The sequence below is a fragment of the Macaca thibetana genome, chromosome 3 (assembly GCF_024542745.1).
Source record: "Macaca thibetana thibetana isolate TM-01 chromosome 3, ASM2454274v1, whole genome shotgun sequence".
NCBI classification, from domain to species: domain Eukaryota; kingdom Metazoa; phylum Chordata; class Mammalia; order Primates; family Cercopithecidae; genus Macaca; species Macaca thibetana.
The window spans coordinates 126623816-126648714 of NC_065580.1; the positions used below are offsets into that span (position 1 = coordinate 126623816).

The 24899-nt window shown below is 43.3% G+C and overlaps 2 protein-coding genes across 6 annotated transcripts in view; both read right to left on the reverse strand.

Annotated features, from left to right (window-relative positions):
* ZNF713 (zinc finger protein 713) overlaps positions 1 to 16446 on the reverse strand; it is a 59272-nt gene extending 42826 nt beyond the window's left edge. For 2 of the 3 annotated variants that reach the window (XM_050783497.1, XM_050783495.1), the window contains exon 1: positions 16073 to 16446. The gene's annotated coding sequence lies outside the window, so the exon portion shown is untranslated. The remainder of the gene's footprint in view (positions 1 to 16072) is intronic. The other variant, XM_050783498.1, reaches the window with a different exon arrangement.
* Positions 1 to 24899, reverse strand: part of MRPS17 (mitochondrial ribosomal protein S17) — a 457376-nt gene that overhangs the window by 53654 nt on the left and 378823 nt on the right. The window lies entirely within an intron of this gene.

A 24899-nucleotide genomic window follows, 5' to 3' on the forward strand; every position in this document is an offset into this window, starting at 1 on the left:
GTTTCACCATATTGGTCAGTCTGGTCTTGAACTCCTGACCTCAAGTGATTCTCCCACCTTGGCCTCCCAAAGTGCTAGGATTACAGGTGTGAGCCACCACACCTGGCCATGGGTAGCATTTTTTTTTTAATCACTGTAATTATTTGTCTAATAACCCATCTTTATACCTCACCATTGTGTTATGTTAATCTCCATGATGGTAGGAACCTGGTCTATCTGGTTAACTATTCTATTAATATTTTCAGTGTCCAGTGCCTGGCACATAAAAGGCACTTAATAAATATTTGCTACATTTGTAAATGAAAGGATTCTGGTGTTTGCTTTTCTTTTTTTAATTTTTTAAAAACTTTAAATTTTAAACCCATTTTAGACTTACAGGAAAGTTGCAAAATAGTGGAGTTCCTGTATACCACTCACTCTGCTTGTCCTAATGTTAACAGTTTACAAAACCACAGTATAATGTGCAAAACCAGGAAATTAACACTTGAACATTTTTTTTTTTTGAGACAGAGTTTTGCTTTTGTTGTCCAAGCTGGAATGCAACAGCACGGTCTTGGCTCACTGTAATCTCCATCTCCCTGGTTCAAGAGATTCTCCTGCCTCAGCCTTCCAAGTAGCTGGGATTACAGGAACCCACCACCACACCCGGCTACTGGTACAACATTATTAACTGAAATTATTCACATTTCACTAATGTTCTTTCTCCACTAATGTTCTTTCTCTGATCTAGAATACACACTGCATTCAGTTTTATTTTTCCTTAGTTTCCTCCAATCTGTAATAGTTTCTTAGGCTGTCTTTCATGAGCTTGACACTTTTTAAAAAGATTGAAAAGCATTTTATGATGTTACATATATTTAAGAGATAGGGCAAAAATGGAGAGATATAGGTTATATGCCTGAGCATCAAGCCTGAGAGCCCACCTCCCTGTTCAGACCCAGGCTCTGGAGTTCATTCCCATCAATGCCATTTTGATTGTGTAGTAAGATGAAATTTGTCTATAGTTGGGGTGACGAGAGAAATTCACACTATGTATCAAATAGCAAGGTGATGAAGTAAATTATAACAGCATGACAATGCAGGAGCAAGTAACCAATAGATTAACATTACTTTGTCTATTAAATGCTTCAGTGCCCTTGTATACTTACCAATGATTTAAATGGTTTAATAAACACCTAGTTTTATTACACTTTGTACTAGAATAATCTCAAAGATACAATATAATGTATTTTAGCAAAAGAGTAAAATTCTATCAGCTTTCTATTCCTTTTTATATATTGACATTCTTATTTTATTCTTATTTTTTTGAGATGGAGTCTCACTCTGTCACCCAGGCTGGAATGCAGTGGTGCAACCTCAGCTCACTGCAACCTCTGCCTCCCAGGTTCAAGTGATTTTCCTGCCTCAGCCTCCTGAGCAGCTAGGATTACAGGCACGCGTCACCAAGCCTGGCTAATTTTTGTATTTTTAGTAGAGATGAGGTTTTGCCATGTTGACCAGGCTGGTCTCGAACTCCTGACCTCAGGTGATCTGCCTGCCTTGGCCTCCCAAAGTGCTGGGATTATAGGCATGAGCCACTGTGCTCAGTCATATTGACATTCGTAATTGTCATGTCAGTTGATGCAGCAAACTACATGTCACGTGTTAGTAAGTGATACAAAGGTTTGCTCTGTAGAGTTAATAAGCTGCACCATGGCTGCAGTGAAATCATAATATGTGATCTGTTTAATGAAGGTTAAATCCCTTGTGTTCACTTAACTCAGGAGCAGCCAAATGTAAGAGGTAAATTGGGCAAGGGGTGGAGGGTTGGTGGGTGCAGAGCTTCCATGCCCTCTCTGGGCATGGCAACCTCCAGCCCTGTATGTGTTCACCAATCTGGAAGTTCTCCAGACTCCTTTTTTTTAGTGTTTCTATGGAGGTTGCATTATATAGTCAAGATTGATTAAACTACTGGACATTGGTGACTTTAAAATTTTTTAAAATTTCTAATTGACAAATAGTAATTGTATATATTATAGAGTACAATGTGATGCATTAATATATATTTACATTGTTGATGTGGTTTGGCTGTGTCCCCACCCAAATCTCATCTTGAATTCCCACATGTTGTGGGAGGGACCCAGTGGGAGGTAACTGAATCATGGGGGCAGGTCTTTTCCATACTGTTCTCATGATAGTGAATAAGTCTCATGAGATCTTATGGCTTTACAAGCTAGAGTTTCTCTGCATAAGCACGCTCTCTCTCTCTCTCTCTCTATCTGCCTGCTGCCATCCATGTAAGATGTGACTTGCTCCTCCTTGCCTTCCACCATGATTGTGAGTCCTCCCCAGTCACTGGGAACTGTAAATCCATTAAACCTCTTTCTTTTGTAAATTGCCCAGTCTTGGGTATGTCTTTATCAGCAGCGTGAAAACAGACTAATACACATTGTGGAATAGCCAATTATCATATCTGTCACCTCACATACTTTTCAATTATTTGTGGTGAAAACATTTAAAATCTACTATTTTAGTAATTTTGAAATATACAACGCATTATCAGCCAGACGCAGTGGCTCAGGCCTGTAATCCCAGTACTTTGGGAGGCCGAGGTGGGCGGATCACTTGAGGTCAGGAGTTTGAGACCAGCCTGGGCAACATGTTGAAACCCCATCTCGAAGAGAAAAGAAAAGAAAAGAAAGAAAAGAAAAGAAAAGAAAAGAGAAAAGAAAACAATGCATTGTTATTTTATTATTTTAGTCATCATTCTGTGGAACAGATCACTAAAACTTATACCTTCTGTCTCACTGAAACTTTGTACCCTTCGGTCAACATCTCTCTAGCCCCCTACCACACAGCCCCAGATTCTAGTAACAACCATTCCACTCTATACAAGTTCAACATTCTTAGAGTCCACGTTTTAAGTAAGATCATGCAGTTTCTGTTTTTCTGTGCTTGGCTTATTTCACTTAATACAATGTCCTCTAGGTTCATCTATGTTGTCACAAATAATATAATTTCCCTCTTTTTGAAGGCTGAATAATATTCCATTGTGTATATATAGCACATTTTTTTTTTTTTTTTTTTTTTTTTTGTTGAGACAGAGTCTCGCTTTGTCACCCAGGCTGGAGTGCAGTGGCCGGATCTCAGCTCACTGCAAGCTCTGCCTCCCGGGTTTGCGCCATTCTCCTGCCTCAGCCTCCCGAGTAACTGGGACTACAGGCGCCCGCCACCTCGCCCGGCTAGTTTTTTTTTTTTTTTTTTTTTTAGTAGAGACGGGGTTTCACCGTATTAGCCAGGATGGTCTCGATCTCCTAACCTCGTGATCCGCCTGTCTTGGCCTCCCAAAGTGCTGGGATTACAGGCTTGAGCCACCGCGCCCGGCCTTTTTTTTTTTTTTTTTTTTTTTTGAGACAGAGTCTTGCTCTGTTGCCCAGGCTGGAGTGCAGTGGTTCGATCTCGGCTCACTGCAACCTCCACCTCCCAGGTTCAAGCAATCCTCCTGCCTCAGCCTCCTGAGTAGCAGGGATTACTGACATGTGCTGCCATGCCCAGTTAATTTTTGTATTTTTAGTAGAGACGGGGTTTCACCATGTTGGTCAGGCTGATCTCAAACTCCTGACCTCGTGATCCACTCACCTCAGCCTCCCAAAGTGCTTGGATTATAGGGGTAAGTCACAGCGCCTGGTGACCACTTTTTTTTTTTTTTTTTTGAGAGGGAGTCTCGCTCTGTCACCCAGGCTGGAGTGCAGTGGCCGGATCTCAGCTCACTGCAAGCTCCGCCTCCCGGGTTGACGCCATTCTCCTGCCTCAGCCTCCCAAGTAGCTGGGACTACAGGCGCCCATCACCTCACCCGGCTAGTTTTTTGTATTTTTTAGTAGACACGGGGTTTCACCAGGTTAGCCAGGATGGTCTCGATCTCCTGACCTCGTGATCCGCCCGTCTCGGCCTCCCAAAGTGCTGGGATTACAGGCTTGAGCCACTGCGCCCGGCTGGTGACCACATTTTTAAAATCCATTCATCCAGTGGACATCAAGGTTGCTTCCATATCTTGACTACAGTGAATAATGTTGCAATAAACACAGGAGTACAGATATTTCTTTGGCATACCCATTTCAATTCCTTTGAATATATACTTAGGTCCTGGTGTGGTGGCTCACACCTGTAATCTCAGCACTTTGGGAGGCTGAGGTGGGTGGATCATCTGAGATCAGGAGTTCAAGACCAGCCTGGCCAACATGGTGAAGCCCTGTCCCTAATATAAATACAAAAATTGGCTGGGTGTGGCGTGGCGCATGTCTGCAATTCCAGCTGCTTGAGAGGCTGAGGCACAAGAATCACTTGAACCTGGGAGGCACAGGTTGCAGTGAGCTGAAATCGTGCCACTGCACTCCAGGCTGGCTGATGGAATGATACTCTGTCTCAAAAAAAAGAATACCCAGAAGTGGAACTGCTGGATCATATGGTAGTTTGATTATTTTTATATTTATTTGAGATGGAGTCTCGCTCTGTCGCCCAGGCTGGAGTGCAGTGGCGCCATCTCGGCTCACTGCAACCTCCACCTCCTGGTTCAAGCAATTCTCCATCTCAGCCTCCGATTTTTTGTTTTTTGAGGAACTCCTGTAGTTTGCTGTGATGGCTGTATTAATTTATATTCCCACAAACAGTGCATAAGCGTTCCCTTTTCTCCACACTCTCACCAATACTTGTTATCTTTTGTCTTTTTGATAATAAGCCATTCTAAAAGGGGCGAGTGCTCTCTGATTGTGGTTTTAATCTGCATTTCCATCATGATCAGTGATAAGCATTTTTTCATATCTCAGATGGCCATTTGTATGTTGTTGTTTTTTAGAAATAAATGGGAAAATTTGAATTTAATTTTCTGTGAATGAGAATATTCAGGACATTTGTCCATCTTAAAATTGGGTTACTTGTTTTCTCGTTGTTGAGTTCCTTATATATTTTGGATATTAGTCCCTGATATGGTTTGGATTTGTGTCCCCCAACCAAATCTCATGTTGAATTGGAAGGCGACTGGATCACAGGGTGGATTTCCCTCTTGCTGTTCTCGTGATGAGTGAATTCTCACGAGATCTGATGGTTTAAAAGCATGTGGCACTTTGCACTCTCTCCTCCTGCTACATGAAGAAGGTCCTTGCTTCCCCTTGGCCTTCTGCCATGCTTGTAAGTTTCCTGAGGCCTCCCAGTCATGCTTACTGTACAGCCTGTGGAATCGTGAGTCAATTAAACCTCTTTTCTTCATAAATTACTCAGTCTCAGGTAGTTCTTTATTAGCAGTGTGAGAACAGACTAATACAGTCCCATATCAGATGTATCATTTGCAAACATTTTCTCCCAATCTTTGGTTTTTCTCTTCATTTATTGATTGTTTCCTTTGCTGTGTAAAGCTTTTTAGGTTGACGCAACCCTATTTGTTTACTTTTGCATTTGTGGTCATATCCGCAAGAAATCTTTGTCTAGATAAATGTCATGAAGCATTTTCCTCTCTGGTAGTTTTATAGCTTCAGGTCTTCTGTTTAAGTCCTTAATCCATTTTGAGTTGATTGTCCATTGGTGATTAACTCTATTTTTCAACCCCCCTCTTCTCCTCAGAGGTGGGGTGGGGTTTGGGGTTGGGACTTAGAGTTCAACCCTCTAATTACAAGGTAGGTTCCTTTAGCCACTAGCCTCCATCCTGAAGCTACGCAGGAACTTGGAGTCACCAGTCATCTCATTGGTTATGAATAGCAAAAGATGCTTCTATCATCCCTATCACTCAGAAAATGATGAGGGTTTTAGGAGCTCTGTGGTAGGAACTGGACATGAAGATCTACTCTGTACGATGTCAATATGTCTACGATGTTTACAATGTCAATATGTTCACAATGTCAGTATGTCTCATTAATGGTAATATGGCTCATTAATGGCAATATGTCTCATTAACGGTAATATTTACCATTATCACTTGGTCAAGGTGGTATCTACTAGGTTTCTCTATGGTAAAAGTTACTATCTTTCCTTTTGTTGCTAATAAATATCCTGGGGGAAGACACTTTAAGGCTACCTACAGGATGGATGGCTCATGCCTGTAATCCTAACACTTTGGGAGGTGGAAGTGGGAGGATGGCTTGAGCCTAGGAGTTTGAGACCAGCCTAGGCAACATAGTGAGACCTTCACTATGAAAAAAAAAAGAAAAAAATAGCTGGGTTTGGTGGTGAGTGTCTGTAGTCCCAGCTATTTGGGAGGCTGAGGTGAGAGGGTTGCTTGAGCCTGGAAGGTGGAGGCTACAATGAGCTGTGATCATGCCACTGCACTCCAGCAAGCCATGATCACGCCACTGCATTCCACCCTCGGTGAAAGAGTGAGACCCTGTCTCAAAAAAAAAAAAAAAAAAAAAAAAAAAGAAAAAAGATTATGTACATATCTTGCTTCTCAAACCCATTAATTACATCATCAGTGTATCTCATCTCATCTGCAACAATTATTAATGTGGTGTTTACCTAATGGTGTTCTTCTATTTCCCTCTTACTAATTTAGTATTGGAATTTTTCCATAAGGAAGAGCTGCTGCTTATCCCCTATTCATTCGTTTATTAGATTCTTTGTATCTATAGAGACTCATGAATATTATATTCTATGAATTAAAAGTCAAATACTTTTATTATTTATTTTATTGCACAAATTGTTCCAGCTTTGGCCATTACGAGACTCCTGTGTTATTTCAACCAGGCTTTCTCCTTTCTTAAGCACTTTCTCATTTCCTGGCAATGTAAGATGTTTCAGGCTCTTGCATTTTTCCTGCCCAGCCCTGGAATCAACAGTTTCTCCAAAGTGCCCTGGTTCCTTTTACTGGAGAAGAGGACTTAGAAACAAAGATTTGGGTGCTAGGTGTGCTTATTGCTACTGGGGTATCATTGCTTCTAGGCCCTCTTAGCAGACATAGCTAGGAAATATATAATATATATATATACACACACGCACATACTAACCATGTATATACACACATCGATTATGTGCATGTTTGTGTGTGTGTGTATATATCTATATACACATATATATATTAAATACCATGAGTTCATACTGATATCCGATTCCAATCTAATACCACAAGGTTCACTTTAGTCTTCCCTTTTTCCTTACTGGTAACTTCCTTCTTCAACAGTAAAAAATTGGTGGCTCTCATTATCTACTTATTTGTTCAATTATGATATACATATAACATAGTTTTATAATAGAGTTGCTAACTCATACCCTTGTGAGAAACACAATTACTGACTTGATTACAGCATTTATGTGGAATTCTTTTCATCTTTAGCCTTACAGTACCCAGTTAAGATACTGTTTCCTAAAGTTATTTAAGGCTAGTTCTTTTCTTCCTCACCTCTTTCAGTGTGGTTACATCCTTCCTTTGTAATGTAGTTAGGTCCAATTTATTAGTGTTTAATAGTCTCCTCTATTTTTTATTGTATTTATTCTCAGGTGGTTTCTCTCATTGCGTTGGCTTCACTGCTCATCCTTTCTGAGCTACAGAAAAACATACAAATGTAACCACCCTCCTGGACAACCCCAGGTAGATGTCCCTCATATTTCTCAAGCCTAACATATCCAAAACTCATTCTCTCTCAAGTCTCTTGCCATTAATTTGCCATGCAGTAAGGCAGGTCAGAATGGTGACTCCACACCAAACCAATTGGGTTTGATTCCCAGCTCCATGACTTCAGCTGTATGAGTCTGGTTGGGTAAATTACTCAACCTCTCCAGCCTTCCATTTCCTCATCTATAAAACTAGGAATAATAGTATCTACCCGTGGGTTTGTTGTGAAGATTAAGGAAAAGTGAAAATGTGTAAATATTTAGAATATAACAGCACAGGCCAGGTGCAATGGCTCATGCCTGTAATCCCAGCACTTTGGGAGACCAAAGCAGGGGGATCACCTGAGGTCGGGAGTTCGAGACCAGCCTCACCAACATGGAGAAACCCCGTCTCTACTAAAAATACGAAATTAGCCAGGCATGGTGGCGCATGCCTGTAATCCCAGCTACTCAGAAGGCTGAGGCAGGAGAATCGCTTGAACCCAGTAGGTGGAGGTTACAGTGAGCCGAGGCCATGCCATTGCACTCCAGCCCGGGCAATAAGAGCGAAACTGTCTCAAAAAAAAAAAAAAAAAAAAGAATATAACACCACATAATAAGCAGTAGATAGAGAGATATATCTTAATTCTAACTCTTCTATCATATTCCCCATCTCAGTGAATAGCAACACCAAGCCTGAAACCTGAATGGCATCCTGAGCTCCCTCGTTCTTCCTTAGGCTCTCTATCTAATCAATGTCACATTCTGGTATACATATTCCCTTCAGTATATCGTGAATGTTTCTGGTCTTAATCTTCATGTCTAGTACGTTGGTTCAGCCACCATCATCATCTCTCTTTGATTACTGCCATTCCCATCTAACTTGTCTCCTTGACTTTAGTCTAACCTTTTCTTCATACTGCAGCCAGAGTGATCTTTCCTACACCCCTCTCTATCATGGAAATACCCTCATTTTACTTTTTGGCAAATATTAAAACACAAATTTTAGTAAATATTAAAAAAATGAAAATCACCTATAATATCACCTAGAGATAACCAGTTACCTTATTTTTGGGATTTATCCTTTCAGGCTTTTTCCATGTATATGCATACAAGGATACACATGCATATATTATTAAATGTATAATTTTCTTTTTAGAAATCTACATTTTAATTGACAATATTGTGGATCTCACTTCATGACAGAAAACAAAAGTCAAAACATTCATTTTCTTAACAGATTCATAATATATTCCTTTGCATGGAATAACCAAAATTTATTTCATTATTAATAGACCTTTAGGTTGTTTTCTTGCTTCCTTGCTTGCTTTTTTTTTTTTTTTTTTGAGACGGAGTCTCGCTCTGTTGCCCAGGCTGGAGTGCAGTGGCACTCGGCTCACTGCAAGCTCCACCTCCCAGGTTCACGCCATTCTCCCGCCTCAGCCTCCGAGTAGCTGGGACTACAGGCGCCCGCCACCACGCCGGGCTAGTTTTTTGTATTTTTAGTAGAGACGGGGTTTCATCATGTTAGCCAGGATGGTCTCGATCTCCTGACCTCGTGATCCACCCGCCTCGGCCTCCCAAAGTGCTGGGATTACAGGCTTGAGCCACCGCGCCCGGCCCCTTGCTTGCTTTTATAGACAATAGCAAACACTGTTAGACATACAGTTTTTGAATGATTTTGCCTGATTAGTTCCTTAGGAAAAGTGTCATTGCAGGGTCAAAGAAAAGGCAAAGCACTGTCCAGGAAGGTTGGATCAATTTATATACTCATCACTGATATATGAGACCATTAACCATGTCAGGCTTTGTTCTTTTGAAATTCATAAACGTATTTACATTGAGACAGAAATTTTTATATTTTTAGCTTTATTTTTTAAATGTATTACCCTTTCATGTCATCTGTCCATTTTTCCACTATTGTCTTTTTCTTACTGATTTACAAGAGGTCTTTAGACAGAAGATAGCATGAAGTTAGGGGATTAACTCAGCAGAACTGGATGGTCCAAACCCTGAACACTTCAAGGAAAGGTACCCTGGCCTGCCTCCTTGTGAGACAACCTCTAAAGCCCTGGAATATCCTACCAGTTAAGGGTGTCTTTGTTTGCCTGAGGCCATGGGACATGTCCAGATGTTAATGCTAACAAAGGGACCCTGTTATGTGGAAAACCGCAGGCCGTCTGGTAGCTCCTCCTCTGAAAGGGCTGGAGAATGAAGATCAGCCACAAGGGTGGTCAGCCAAGCCTACATGACTAGCGTTGGGGCTCAGAAAATGATACTGCAAATTAAAGGCCTCAAAAGCACAAATTTCTCTCTGGCCTTCTCCTGCCCTCCTTTCTCTCACGCCTCATTTTCCCCCAAGACTAGGCTTAGAAACTAGAATACCCCTTCCCCAAGGCAGGTCATAGAAACAACAACCCTTGGCCAAGCGTGGTGGCTCATGCCTGTAATCCCAGCAATTTGGGAGGCCAAGGTGGGCAGATCATTTGAGGTCAGGAGTTTGAGACCAGCCTGGCCAACATGGTGAAACCCTCTCTCTACTAAAAATACAAAAATTAGGCGGGTGTGGTGGCAGGTGCCTGTAATCCAGCTACTCGGGAGGCTGAGGCACGAAAATGGCTTGAACATGGGAGGTGGAGGTTGCAGTGAGCCGAGATCATGACACTGCACTCCAGCCTTGGCAACTAGCAAAACTCAGTCTCAAAACAAACAAACAAAAAACAAAACAAAACAACAACAACAAAAAAACAGGAACGCTTTTTCTCCAAAGCCAGTCATAAAACCTAAAAATATTACCCTAATTCCCTGCCTTCTGTATCATAACTGGCTATAAATAAATTATCTGACCTACCTTCTTTCATTGTAGGTCATAAGACCCTCATTCCATAGTGGTCCTACCGCACACTGGGTAGGAAGGAATACTTCCCAAAGAGAACAAGGAGAATCTGAACAGCCAGGTCTGGCTGCATTTCCCCATTCAATCTATAGCATGAGATCATACCCTTTTTGTCCAATCATATTTCTACACGGATGTCCACACCTAAACATAAACTGTATGTTTATGTTTCCCCGTACCTTTGGGTCTTCAGTCTGAAGTCTCCCATGTCACATAAAACTATGATCAAAGAGTCCGGGCACAGTGGCTCACACCTGTAATCCCAGCACTTTGGGAGGCCGAGGCGGGCAGATCACGAGGTCAGGAGATCAAGACCATCCTGGCTAACACAGTGAAATCCCGCCTCTACTAAAACTACAAAAAATTAGCCAGGCGTGGTGGCAGGTACCTGTAGCCTAAGCTACTAGGGAGGCTGAGGCAGGAGAATGGCGTGAACCCAGGAGGCGGAGCTTGTAGGGAGCTGAGATTGTGGCACTGCACTCCAGCCTGGGTGACAGAGCAAGACTGCATCTCAAAAAACAAACAAACAAACAAACCAAAAACTCTACAATCAAATAAACTTGTATGACTTGTCTATTACTCTGCTTTTTTTTTTTTTTTTAAACAGTGTCACTCTTGTTGCCCAGAATGGCGTGCAATGGCGTGATCTTGGCTCACTGCAACCTCACCTTCCAGGTTCAAGCAATTCTACTGCCTCAGCCTCTGAGTAGCTGGGATTATAGGCTCCCGCCACCACACCCGGATAATTTTGTATCTTCAGGAGAGATGGGGTTTCTCTATGTTGATCAGGCTGGTCTCAAACTCCCGACCTCAGGTGATCTGCTCACCTCAGCCTCCAAAGTGCTGGGATTACAGGCGTGAGCCACCGCGCCCAGCCTATTCTGCTTTTGTGTTTTTGTGTGTGTGTGTGTGTGTGTGAGTGTGTGTGTGTGTATGTCAGTGCTTTTCAGCAAACCTTCGGAGGGCAAAGGGGAAGTTATAAAACTATTTCAAATAAACTTGTTACGCTTTTCTCTTGTTAACCTGTGTTTTGTTATAGGGTTTTCTGTCATGACCCTTATGATAGGGAGAAAAGGGATCACCCCTACACCAGCCCCCAATTAAAACCCTGAACACCAAGCTAGAGTGAGCTTCCCTGGTTCTGTATGGCATGAACACAAATCTCTCACACATCGTTCCTGGGAGATTTTTTCTTTTTTTTCCTTTTTTTTTTTTTGAGACACAGTTTTGCTCTCGTTGCCCAGGCTGGAGTGCAATGGTGTGAACTCAGCTCACCGCAACCCATGCCTCCTGGGTTCAAGTGATTCTCCTGCCTCGGCCTCCCGAGTAGCTGGGATTACAGGCATGCACCACCACGCTTGGCTAATTTTGCATTTTCAGTAGAGAAAGGGTTTCTCCATGTTGGTCAGGCTGGTCTCGAACTCCCGACCTCAGGCGATCCACCTGCCTCAGCTTCCCAAAGTGCCAGGATTACAGGCATGAGTCACTGCGCCCGGCCTGTTCCTGGGAGATTTAAAGGTTATCAGTTAAATTCCAGAGAGAGAGAGGACAATGGGAAGCCTGCACTTGGTCTCTCCTGGACCTTGGAGCTTGCTCTATGTGCTTTTGTCTGTTGCTGTTTTCTTTTTTGAGATGGAGTCTCACTCTGTTGCCCAGGCTGGAGTGCAGTAGCAGAATCTCAGCTCACTGCAAGCTCCACTTCCCAGGTTCAAGCGATTCTCGTGCCTCAGCCTCCCAAGTAGCTGGGATTACAGGCACTTGCCACCACGGCCAGCTAATTTTTGTATTTTTAGTAGAGATGGGGTTTCACAATGTTGACCACGCTAGTCTTGATCTCCTGACCTCAGCTGATCCACCCACTTCGGCCTCCCAAAGTGCTGGGATTATAGGCGTAAGCCACCACGCTCAGCATGTTGCTGACTTTTAATCTGCATCCTTTCACTCTAACACTCTACCATAAATGCAACACAGTATTTGCTGAATTCTAGGAGTTCTAGCAAATCACTGAACCAGAGGGTGGTATTGGGGACCCAAGAACACAGACAGTAACCCTTGTCAAACACACATACACATATAGTCTCCATTCCACCATTTGTCTTTTATTTTTGCTGCTTTCTAAAAGGAGTTAATTTGTAAAAGGTCTGCATTGTAAAATTTGTTTTTCCTCTCTGTAGAGGTCCTAAGTGTGCGTGAGGGTTTTCTTCTTTTATTCCTTATATAAGTTAAACACATTATTTTTTAAACTTAAGTTCCACACATTTTTTATATAAACTCAAAAGGGAAAAAACTTGGGAATATATAGAGTAAAATGTGAGGGCCCTTCAACACCTCTTTTTGTTTTGTTTTGTTTTTGAGACAGAGTATCGCTCTTGCTGCCCAGGCTGGAGTGCAATGGTGCGATCTCTGCTCACTGCAACCTCCACCTCCCAGGTTCAAGCGATTCTCCTGCCTCAGCCGCCCAAGTAGCTGGGATTACAGGCATAAGCCACCACATCCAGCCTCTCCTTAATATTTGATTCTCCTCTGTATCTGTGATACCAGGACAATTCTTCTTAGATCTTTATACAGAATTCCCTTAAGGGATACATTTTTTTCTTGTAATAATGATTTGAGGCAGTTTTAATCTTACAGAAGATTAGAATTTTCAACTCATTTTGATATTGTAACTATTATGGACTAAATTATATTCCATATAATTAATTCCATATAACATATTCCCCCAAATTAATATGTTGAAGTCCTAACCCCCAATGTGACTTTATTTGGAAATAGGGCCTTAAAGGTTGTATTTTTTTTTGGAGAGAGAGTCTCGCTCTCTTGCCCAGACTGGAGTGCAATGGCGTGATCTCAGCTAACTGCAACCTCCACCTCGCGAGTTCAAGCAATTCTCCTGCCTCAGCTTCCCAAGTTGCTGGGATTACAGGCACCCACCACCACACCCGGCTAATTTTTTTTTTTTTTTTGAGACGGAGTCTCGCTCTGTCGCCCAGGCTGGAGTGCAGTGGCGCGATCTCGGCTCACTGCAAGCTCCGCCTCCTGGGTTCACGCCATTCTCCTGCCTCAGCCTCCCGAGTAGTTGGGACTACAGGCACCCACCACCATGCCCGGCTGATTTTTTTTTTTTTTTGTAGAGACAGGGTTTCACCATGTTAGCCAGGATGGTCTCCATTTCCTGACCTTATGATCCGCCTGCCTCGGCCTCCCAAAGTGCTGCACACCCGGCTAATTTTTGTATTTTTAGTAGAGATGGGGTTTCACCATGTTGGCCAGGTTGGTCTCAAACTCCTGACCTCAGGTGATCCACCTGCCTTGGCCTCCCAAAGTGCTGGGATTACAGGCGTGAGCCACTGCGCTGGGCCTGTAATTAAAGTTAAATAAGATCATAAAGGTGAGGTCTTAATCCAATAGCAATAATGTCCTCATAAGAAGATGAAGAGACACCAAGAGTGCATGCATACAGTGCAAAGGCCAGCAGAAGAGGACACAGAGAAAAGCCAGCTCCTTCTGCAAGCCAAGAAGAGAGGTTCACTGGAAACCAACAGGGCACGCACTTTGATTTTGAACTTACCACCTTTAGAACTGTGAGATATGACATTTCTGTGTTTGCACTCAGCCAAAGATGCATACTCTAAGGTAAAAATTAAAAGCATACTCTTCACAGTTGACATTTCCAATCAGATGAAAATGACACCAACATATTACAAGAGCTGTAACTCATATAGATTTATATAGTCCTCTTTTCTAATGAAATTCACATACAAATCTGCACTCAAATTAAACTGCTTTTTTGGGGTGAAAAAAAGTGCAAGGGTGTAAGGCAAAGCCAGATGCAATATCAAGATCATAAAGGGCTTTGAGGGCATCACTGAGGAACTAGAACATTTTCCTGATGGCAGCAGGGAGCTGCGCGCAAGTTTTCAGCAACAGAGTGACTTTCAACCAACATTCATCACTGAACAGCTATCTATTTAGAACCTACTAATGGCTACAACCTACTAAGTGCTACAACCTGCCTTTTAAAAAATTATTATTATTATTATTTTACTTTTCTGTATCTTTCAAATGCCTCACAATTTAAGTTAAAAGAAATAGATCAGGCCGGGCACGGTGGCTCAAGCCTGTAATCCCAGCACTTTGGAGGCTGAGGTGGGCGGATCACCTGAGGTCAGGAGTTTGAGACCAGCCTGACCAATATGATAAAACTCCGTCTCTACTAAAAATACAAAAATTAGCTAGGTGTGGTGGCATGTGCCTGTAATCCCAGCTAATCGGGAAGCTGAGACAGGAGAATCATTTGAACCCAGGAGGCAGAGGTTGCGGTGAGCAGAGGTCACACCATTGCACTCCAGCCTGGGCAACAGGAGCAAAACTTGTCTAAAAAAAATATCATTACATGAAAGGACATAATTAAGCGGGATTTGCTTAAAACATTTATTTTTTGAGACAAGGTCTGGTTCTATCGCCCAGGCTGGAGTGCAGTGGCTGGCTCACTGCAACCTTCATCTCCTGGGCCAAAGACATCTTCCCACCTCAGCCTCCTGAGTAACTGGGGACTACAGGCACACACCACCAAGCCCGGTTAATGTTTCTAGTTCCTTTTGTAGCAACAGGGTCTTGACATATTTCCCAGGCTGGTCTCGAACTCATGAGCTCAAGTGATCCTCCTGCCTCTGCCTCCCAAAGTGCTGCAATTACAGGCGTGAGTCACCGCAACCGGCCTAAACATTTTAAATGAAAAAATGTATGTATGTATGTATATATGGATATATATTCACTGCAGAAACTGTCAGGGCAGTGAAAGAATCTAGAAACATCTGACCGAACGCCGTGGCTCACGCCTGGAATCCCAGCACTTTGAGAGGCCAAGCTGGGAGGATGACTTGCGCTCAGGAGTTCGAGACCAGCCTGGGAAACATGGTGAGACCTGGTCGCTAACTACAACAACAAAGAGTCGCGCGTGGTGGTGCACACCTGTGGTCCCAGCTACTGGGGAGGCCGAGGCAGGTGGAGCTTTTGAGTCCAGGCATTTGAGGCTGCAGTGTGCCATGATCGTGTCACTGCACTGCAGCCTGGGTGATAAAGTGAGATCCTGTCTCAAAACAAAAACATAAACAGAAACACATTTGAGTATACACACGCCTGCAAAATGTAATAAAGGTGTCACGCAATTCCGCGGAAAAGTGACTCAACGGATAACGGCAAGGCAATGAGAGAAAAAGGTAACTCCCTAACTAACCCCTTACCACAAATATCATACTCAATGAAATACAGATAAAAAGGAGAAAAAGAAAATATTTTTTCAATTCTTTAAACGTATTAAAAGAAAATAAAGGCGAACGTTTGCATAATCCTGAGATGAGGAAAAACTTTTCCCCAAATGACACCTATGGACGCTTGCCCAAAAATAAATTGCGAATTTTTTTTCAGCCTCAGAGTCATTCGCAGATAGTAGAGGACAATGTGTTTGTAATATTGGAACGGGTAAGACCGTCCTATAAAAGACCAAAAATCCGAAAGGGACAAGGGGCGGGTGACAGAAACGGGGACAGCGGGGACAGCGGCCGCCTCTCCCCCGGCCGCCGCCTCCCACCTCCCGCCTCCGCCTCCTCCCGGCGCGCACTCACCTCCGCAGACAAAGGGCGCTCCGGCAGGCTCCGCCCTCTGACGCCGCCGCCACCGCCGCCGCCGCCAGGGTGGACCCGGGCGGGAGAAGGTGCCGAGGGCCCCACCGCCTGAGCCAATGACGCCCGGTGACTGGGCTCCTGGGGCCGGTCCAGCAGCCGGCGCGCCAGGACAGCTCTGACGACAGCCTCTCTGCAATGGCGGCGCAAGGCACTAGCCTCAGATCCCCAGTACGCATGCGCCGGCGGCGCCCGGAGCCTCCTTCCCTCATCACCGCCCTCATCGCCCGGGGTCCTGACTCCCACTAGCTTCCCCGGGTCTGCTTTTCATGACCCTGCGCCCTCGAGCCTTGCCAGGACTTTCCGGTCCGAGAGGGTCGAGGGGGACGGGCGGAGGACCCGTCCCTTGGTCCCTGCCAATCAGAAGCGTTGGACTGTCCGTCTCCATGGTGACGACACAAGCCTTGCTCTCAATCGTGGAACCACTCCTCCTTCCCATCAATTTCATATTGATAAAACTCAAAATATAATGATGATGATATTGGCCGGGCGCGGTGGTTCACGCGTGTAATCCCAGCACTTTAGGAGGCTGAGTTTGGTGGATAACTTGAGGTTCGAGACCAGCCTGGCCAACATGGTGAAATCCCCGTCTCTAATACATATACAAATATTAGCTGGGCGTGGTGACGGGCGCCTGTAATCCCAGCTATTCGGGAGGCTGAGGCAGAAGAATCGCTTGAACCTGGGAGGGGGAGGTTGCAGTGAGCGGAGGTTACATCATTGCACTCCAGCCTGGGCAACAGAATAAGACTCCATCTCAAAAAAAAAAAAAAAAAAAAGATAATGATCTCATTATATCATTATATAGTAATGCTACTGATGCAAAGAATGGAATTTTTCTTTTTTTAGGCGTAACATTTTGCTTAATTGGAATTCAGAGTTAGTGAGTTTTGTTTTGTTTTGTTTTTCAGACAGGGCCCTGTTCTGTCGCCCGGGCTGGAGGGCAGTAGTGCCATCATGGCTCACTGCAGCCTTGAACTCCTGGGCTCAAGCATCCTCCCGCCTCAGCCACCCCGGTAGCGAGGACTACAGCAACCCTGAGCCACTGTGCCCCGCTAGTTTTTAAAACATTTTTGTAGAGATGGGGATCTCACTATGTTGTCCAGGCTGGTCTAGAACTCCTGGGCTCAAGGGATTCTTACTCCTCAGGCCCCCCAAGGTGCTGGGATTACAGTCGTGAGCACTGTGCTAGGCCCCAGAGTTAGTGTTCATCAGCATCAAAATTGTGTACATCTGTTTATACCAGTTATAATGAGATTTTACATATTTCATCTTTGAAAATGTTTTTAAGATAGATACATACTGCCAAATACTGATCATCCACGAACATATGATTTAACTTGAGTATATTCATTGCTTGGAAGACATTTATAGAGTTCTGTTATATTCTTCTCTTGAAATTTGCACTTTAGCATGTCATTATATGGCAGATTAATCACTTCCAATTGAAGGTTAGGTGGGAACTCCTCAACTGCACAGTTACAGGGATATTGAAATATAGAAATGTGCTTTGCATTTGCATAGAGGTCCAAAAATGCTACCAGAACTATAGATTGAGCATGGAAAATACAGCCACTGCTAATTTTGAGTAGGGATGGTGATCTTGCTTCCTGTTTTAACTTTAGATAGCACTGAAAGTATATAAAGCAGCTTGATATTACTTGTGATTCAATGTGGTCATTGAAATGACTTTATGATAGTATAAGTTATAGGTTACTTTAGCCTTGTAATTTTAGTTTGAATTCATTAAGTAATATTATCAAGTCTGCAGCAAAAGCTAATTTCCGAAGCCGTTTGGTGTTTTACAAGTGGTTGGGGGTGGTTCTTTTCATTTAGAAAAATATTTAATCTCAGCCCTGAGCTAAAAACAAACATCTTGATAAATCTTTACCACTGTCAAGGCATCAAACTGCTGTGTTGTACGAAAGTCAGGATATTTAGCTTCTATTTCTGACAATAATTCATGAAACTGACAATGGCTAAGTTAACGAGAGCAAATGAAGCTCTCTGTTGGCATTACTGGTTCAATAGCCTATGGCAGACCCAAATATTTTCCACAAAGTACCTGCTTAGCAAATTCCACTTGAGTTGTGCTGTGGTTTGAATGTGTTCCCCCCAAAGTTCACGTGTTGGAAATTTAATTCCCAATGCTGCAGTGTTGGGAGGTAGGGCCTTTAACAGGTGATTGGGTCCTGGGTTAAGCACTCATTAATGGATTAATGGTGTTATGGAGGGAGTTAGTTTTCTTAGGAGTGAAGTAGTTCTTATGAGAGCAGGTTGTTATAAAAGTGAGCTTAACTTATTCTTGCAGTCTCTTCTGCATGCATGCTCACTTTCCCTTCACATTTTTGCCAAGTTATGATACAGTATAAAAGCCTTCACCAGAAGCTGTCACCATGCTCTTGGACTTCCCAGTTTCCACAACCATGAGCCAAAATGAACTTCTTTACTGTATAAATTACTTGGTCTGTTTTCTGCAAACTGACTAAGATAAGGTTATATAAGGTTGATGTAAAAGCAATTGTAGTTTTTGGCATTAAAAGTAATGGCAAAAACCACAATTACTTTTGTACCAACCTAATAATACATTAGGGTTTTCTTAACTTCTTTAAAAATATTCTTGCCTGACCAGGTGTGGTGGCCCACACCTGTAATCCTAGCACTTTGGGAGGCTAAGGTGGGCAAATTGCTTGGGCTCAGGAGTTCAAGACCAGCCTGGCCAACATGGCAAAACCCCATCTCTACAAAAAAATACAAAAATTAGCCAGGCATGGTGGTGTGAGCCTGTAGTCCCAGCTACCTGGGGGACTGAGGCAGGACTCTAGTCTGGGTGACAAAGTGAGACTTTGCCTCAAAAAATAAATAATTAAAAAATAAAAATATTCCTCCCTGAAGTTGTTCTATTGTACACGAACTATTTATAAAAGCAAATTCTTCAGTTACTTTGAAATTTGAACTGACTCCTAAATAAACGACCAAAAATTGAACAGTATTGGTGGCATATGTTGACTCATTAAGAGCCAAACAAATGTACTTTAGTTGGATCCTTGTTTTCAGTTTTAATCTTTGTAGGAAATTCAGGTGTAAGAAATCCAGTCTGCCAGCCGGGCGCGGTGACTCAAGCCTGTAATCCCAGCACTTTGGGAGGCCGAGGATCACAAGGTCAGGAGATCGAGACCATCCTGGCTAACACGGTGAAACCCCGTCTCTACTAAAAAATACAAAAAACTAGCTGGGCGATGTGATGGGCGCCTGTAGTCCCAGCTACTCGGGAGGCTGAGGCAGGAGAATGGCGTGAACCTGGGAGGCGGAGCTTGCAGTGAGCTGAGATCCGGCCACTGCACTCCAGCCTGGGCGACAGAGCGAGACTCCGTCTCAAAAAAAAAAAAAAAAAAAAAAAAAAAAGAAATCCAGTCTGCCCTGTGTACTTGTGAGTTCTGCATCTGTGGATTCAACCAACCACAGAGCAAAAATATTTGGGAAGAAAATGGATGGTTGTATCTATACTGAACATTTACAGACTTTTTTTTTCTTTTGATTATTCCCTAAACAATGCAGTATACCAACTGGATACATGCTATGTATTATATAGCTTTTACATTGTGTTAGGTATTATAATCTAGAGAAGATTTAAGGTGTATAAGAGGATGTGCATAGGTTATATGCAAATATGATGCCATTTTATATCAGGATTTTGGTATCCAAGGATGTCCTGGAAACAATCCTCCGTGGATACAGAAGGACGACTGTATTCCACTTCAAGTTTTCTAATTTTTCTGATTGTTGCTCCCTCACACAATTATCGTGATACTCTCTGGCCTGCATTCAGCTTGTGGGTGGGATCTAAAGTGAGTGGATGGTTTGGCAGATTCCTTGCAGGTTACAATTAACACTCTAGTAGTTCCGTAAGTAAAAACTTCAGGTATGGTGTCATTCAGTTGACTCTTTTGTTTCGAGTCTTGCAAGGACCAAATTAAATGTCAGCAGGGCAGTGTTCCATGCTGGAGGCCCTGGGCATGAAACTACTTCCAGTCTTAATCGGATTGTTGACAGAATTGAGTTCCTTGCCATAGTAGGACTAAAGTCTTTCCTTGCTGCCTGCCACCAATAACTGATCTTTGCTCCTTGTATTAGTTTGTTCTCATACTACTATAAACAACTACCTTAGGCTGGGCGTGGTGGCTCATCCCTGTAATCCTAGAAATTTGGGAGGCCGAGGCAGATGGATCACTTGAGGTCAAGAGTTCGAGACCAGCCTGACCAACATGGTGAAACACCATCTCTATTAAAAAGAAAAAAAAAAAGAACTACCCGAGACTAGGCAATTTATGAAGAAAAGAGGCTCTTGGTTCATAATTGCACAGGCCATAGAGGAAGCAAGGCTGGGGAGGCCTCAGGAAACTTACAATCATGGTAGAAGGTGAAGGGGAAGCAAGCACATCTTACATGGCAGGAGCATGTAAGATGCTTATTTTTTTATTTTTTATTTTATTTTTTTTGCTAAGCATGGTTGGGGGACAGGTGAGGCCCCCACAGCTTTTGCTGGGACACACTTTTAAACAAGCGGTCTCAGGAGAACTGTATCACAAGATGGTACTAGATACATGGTGCTAAATCATTAGAAACCACTTCTATGAGCCAATCACCTCCCACCAAACCCATCTCCAACACTTGTGGTTACAATTCGACATGAGATTTTTGCAGGGACACAGATCCAAACCATATTTCTCTAGAGGCCGCCCACATTCCTGGGACTGTTTTCCATGTGAGCCCCTCCCTCTCCAGCCATAGCCAGTCAAGTCCTTCCTGTGCTCTTAATCTCTCTTACTTCTGCTGCATCTCACTGAGCTAGCCTTGGTCTTTTTTTTTAAAAGCACCAGGGTGACTCCTGATTTTAAAAAATAACGAGGTGTAGACTCAGCCTTTTTTTGCCTTGGTAAATTGAGTTTTTATTTTATTTTATTTTTTATTTCCATAGGATTTTGGGGAACAGGTGGTGTTTGGTTGCATGAGTAAGTTCTTTAGTGAGATTTTGGTGCACCCATCACCCGAGCAGTATACACTGTACCCAATTTGTAGTCTTTTATCCCTCACCCCCCTTCTACCCTTTCCCTTGAGTCCGAAAGTCCACTGTATTGTTCTTATGCCTTTGCATCCTCATAGCTTAGCTCCCATTTATGAGTGAGAATATACAATGTTTGGTTTTTCCATTCCTGAGTTACTTCACTTAGAGTAATAGTCTCCAATTCCATCCAGGTTGCTGTGAACGCCATTATTTCTTTCCTTTGTATGGCTGAATAGTATTCCATGGTATATACATACCACAATTCCTTTTTTTTTTTTGAAAAGGAGTCTTGCTCTGTCATACAGGCTGGAGTGCAGTGGTGCAATCTCTGCTGTCTGCAACCTCTGCCTTCTGGGTTCAAGACATTCTACTGCCTCAGCCTCTCAAGTAGCTGGGAGTACAGGCACACACCACCACACCCAGCTAATTTTTGTATTTTTAGTAGAGATGGGTTTTTGCCATGTTGGCCAGGCTGGTTTCGAATTCCTGACCTCAGATGATCTGCCCGCCTCAGCCTCCCAAAGTACTGGGATTACAGGTATGAGCCACCATGCCCAGCCACCACAATTTCTTTATCCACTCATTGATTGATGGATATTTGGACTGTTTCCATAGTTTTGCAATTGCGAATCGTGCTGCTATAAACATTATACAAAAAAGATACTTGCACACACATGTTTATAGCAGCACAATTCGCAATTGCAAAACTATGGAAACAGCCCAAATATTTCCTCTGGGTAGATATCCAGTAGTGGGATTTCTGGATCAAATGGTAGTTCTGCTTTTAGTTCTTTAAGCAATCTGGGCACTGTTTTCCATAGCAGCTGTACTAGTTTACATTCCCACCAGCAGTGTAGAAGTGTTCCCTGCCCACTGCATCCATGCCAACATCTATTTTCTTTTTTTTTTTATTATGACCATTGTTGCAGGAGTTAGGTGGTATCACATTGTGGTTTTGATTTGCATTTCCCTGATCATTAGTGATATTGAGCATTTTTTCACACGTTTATTGGCCATTTGCCTATCTTCTTTTGCGAACAGACTATTCGTGTCGTTAGCTCATTTTTGATGGAATTGTTTGTGTTATTCTTGCTAATTTGTTTGAGTTCCTTGTAGATTCTGGATATTAGCCTTTTGATTCAGACATCTCATGCCAGGGTAGGAGCGAAAATAAATGGAGCACCTATGAAGATTATAAATGTGCCCACAGGATGGCGGTAGGGAGCGGTAAAATTGAGTTAAAACTCGCTTTGCAATCTGAAACCCTAGAGTCTCTTTCCTTCCTTTAAAGGTTCGAGGCATGGGCTGTGCCTTGTTATTGATGTCCTCTGCAGAACTGGAAATAGTATAATCAGTCTTGGTGAGTGATTGTGAAAGTAATGAATTTTTTTCATTTTTGAGACGGAGTCTTGCTCTGTGGCCCAGGCTAGAGTGCAGTAGTGCGATTTCGGCTCACTGCAACCTCCGCCTCCCAGGTTCAAGCGATTCTCCTGTCTAAGCCTCTGGAGTAACTGGGATTACAGGCGCCTGCCACTGCGCCTGGCTGATTTTTGTATTTTTAGTAGAGACGGGGTTTCACCATGTTGGCCAGGCTGGTGTCAAACTCCTGACCTTAGGTGATCTGCCCACCTCGGCCTCCCAAAGTGCTGGGATTACAGGCGTGAGCCACCGCGCCCGGCCAGAAATGAATTTTTTAAAGTGCACTTACAAAGGTCCAGGATATAGTGTCCCAAATATTTTAAAAACAAAAACCCCAAACAAGAATGAATAACTCATTAGTAAATAGTTACAATTTGGCATCATTAACTGGCATACAGAAGCTGCGATGGTGAGAATCTTAAAAGATTGAGTTGCTGCCAGGCGTGGTGGCTCATACCCCTAATCCCAGCACTTTGGGAGGCCGAGGTGGGCGGATTACCTGAGGTCAGGAGTTCGAGACCAGCCTGGTCAACATGGTGAAACCCCGTCTCTATTAAAAATACAAAAATTAGCTGAGCGTGGTGGCGGGTGCTTGTAGTCCCAGCTACTCTGGAGGTTGAGGCAGGAGAATCGCTTGAACCCGGGAGGCGGAGGTTGCAGTGAGCCGAGACTGCGCTGCTGCAATAACATATTGAGTTAGTTAAGACAGGAGCACAGGAAATCACAGTGTGGAAGAACAGAAGGACATTAAATAAAGTGGCAGCTAGAACATTTTGAGGAACACATTTCAAGAGAGTTCCTTTTTGAAAAGGACCAGCCAGGGACTCAGCTGTCCTTGGTGAAAGAAAGGGTCTCCTAAATGTGATCTTTGCAAAAAATGATTTTAGAAACATTTGAGAATTTCTAAGATTTATATTCTTTTCAAGTTCACACTCAGCAGTCAAGAATGTCCAGAAGTTTCCTGTCTCCATCTGTGATGATATTCCAAAAGGTCTTCCGTGAAGGGTTAGAACCTCCAAAGGATGGTTAAACAAAGTAACCCTCTGAGGCTCACTTCAAACTGGAGAAGTCAAAGTATTAATAGAATCACCTGGAAGACCCTTATAATTAAACTGTGTCCCTGGGCCCAACCATGAAACTATTTTCAAAACAGTCATTTTGGCTGGGAATGGTGGTTCATGCTCATAATGACAGCACTTTGGGAGGCCGAGGAGGGTGAATCGCTTGAGCCCAGGAGTTTGAGACGAGCCTGGGAAACATAGCAAGATCCCATCTTTACAAAAAATTTTAAAAATTAGCCAGGCTTGGTGGGGCATGCCTGTAGTCTCAGCTACTTGAACTTGGGAGGTTGAGGCCGCAGTGCACTGCGCCTGCACTCAGCCTGGGAGATAGAGTGAGACCCTGTCAGGAAAAAGAGAGAGAACAAGAAAAAAGGGAGGGAAGGGGAAGGAAGGAAGAAAGGAAGGCAGGAAGGAAAGCAGACAAATCCAATTTCTTAAAAAGAAACATTTAATAGGGACTTATGAACAGAAGCCATGTCTGTGTTTTGGGCAGTGGTGAGACAAGATGGTGGATCCCAGCATCATCACCCTCTTGACCCAGGGCTTTGTATACCATAGGGAAAGGGTGATTCAGAAGGGTTGGGCTGGACAATTAAAGTGTGATAGCATCAGGGTTGTTTGACCCAACAGCAGGACTTACAGAAAGCACCTGCTCTTACACAAGGAATAACAGATAAACTGGAAATCTTAGAGGTCTTTCTGGAACAGGGGATAATCAGAAACCAATATGGCGGATTGGTTTCCAAGATGGAGTTGCTTTAGCCCCACACTTTTCAAAATAAATTCCACCTGCTGCTTCTCACTTTTTTATGCAGCTATCAGAAAATTTTAAATTACGTGCGTGGTTCACCTTATGTTTCTACTGGACAGAGCTAGTCTAGAGTATGTCAAGTGCCTGTTTATATCTGTCCTTGCACCCCTTTTCGGAATCAATTTTCTTCAGGCCACCTGCAAAATTGACATGATACACCTGGGCATGGTGGCTCATGCCTGTAATCCTAGCACTTTGGGAGGCCAAGGTGGGCAGATCACCTGAGGTCAGGAGTTCAAGACCAGCCTGGCCAACATGGTGACACCTCATCTCTACTAAAAATACAAAAATTACCTTGGTGTGGTGGCAGGTGCCTGTAATCCCAGCTACTCGGGAGGCTGAGGCACAAGAGTTGCTTGAACCTGGGAGGCAGATATTACAGTGAGCCGAGACTGCGCTACTGCACTCTAGCCT